The 829-nt window shown below is 42.2% G+C and overlaps 1 long non-coding RNA gene across 1 annotated transcript; it reads left to right on the forward strand.

Moving 5' to 3' along the window:
• Positions 1-233: 233 nt before the first annotated feature.
• Positions 234-829, forward strand: LOC147820392 (uncharacterized). The gene is made up of 3 exons (XR_015438054.1): positions 234-516; positions 597-702; positions 809-829. It is a non-coding gene; the product is annotated as an uncharacterized LOC147820392 (long non-coding RNA).

Genomic DNA, 829 nt, shown 5'->3' on the forward strand with positions numbered 1-829 from the left:
GGATGTGTGTTTACATATATGTCCCACAAATGTGACATTCCCTCAGCTGCTGCTTTCAGTTGTTGAACTACAACATAGATTTATCTTTCTGGAAAGCTTTTGGTTTATTTCTCAACAATTTTTTGTGCAAAAACATTCAATTTCCTTGTTAGTCATGCGAGCTCGTTGCTGTTTCCGACACACCCTGAATGCAGCTTTCCAGCAAACGCAGCAGGCAGCAAAAAATGAAAGCGAAAGTATTCCTGGAGGACACTAATAAAGACAGAAAAAGTTGTTTCGAAACGACCTGCATGAAGGTTTTGCAGGTATGAATCTCACACTTGGAGGTAGCCTCACGTATTTATTCCGTCTTTTATTTCGTTTCGTTTGCAAGGCATTGCGACTGATTTATTGTCAATACTCGATCGTGAAACTACTCAGTGTGGAGGTTGACTGATAAAGTCGTCGAAGAAAGAATCAAGATGGATGTTTTGCAAAACGTTCGACAGTTTTTCAACCCCACTCGCCCCCCTCCAGGTAAGATATACCTGCCGGGTTAGTGGTGTTCAGACATTTCTGCAGTTTACATGCATCTGATAAAACTCTCCTCCCAGCAGCTGATATCAAGTACCATGGGTTGAAGAAAAAAGGAGCAACGTGTTACTTGAACAGTGTGCTGCAGGTGCTGTTCATGACCAAAGGCTTCAGAGAGGCTGTGGAAAGGTTTGTTACAAAGTCCAACTCCATGTCATATAATGTCTTTATTTTAAATTAGGGCAACAGTGCACCTTTGTGTCACTCATGGAGCCTCTGTCTGAATTCTGTTCAGGTACACCAGTGGAAACCCTGA

Source organism: Seriola lalandi, unplaced genomic scaffold (genome assembly GCF_002814215.2).
Source record: "Seriola lalandi dorsalis isolate HSWRI2012SDOR001 ecotype SW California unplaced genomic scaffold, Sedor1 jcf7180001960424, whole genome shotgun sequence".
Lineage (NCBI taxonomy): Eukaryota > Metazoa > Chordata > Actinopteri > Carangiformes > Carangidae > Seriola > Seriola lalandi.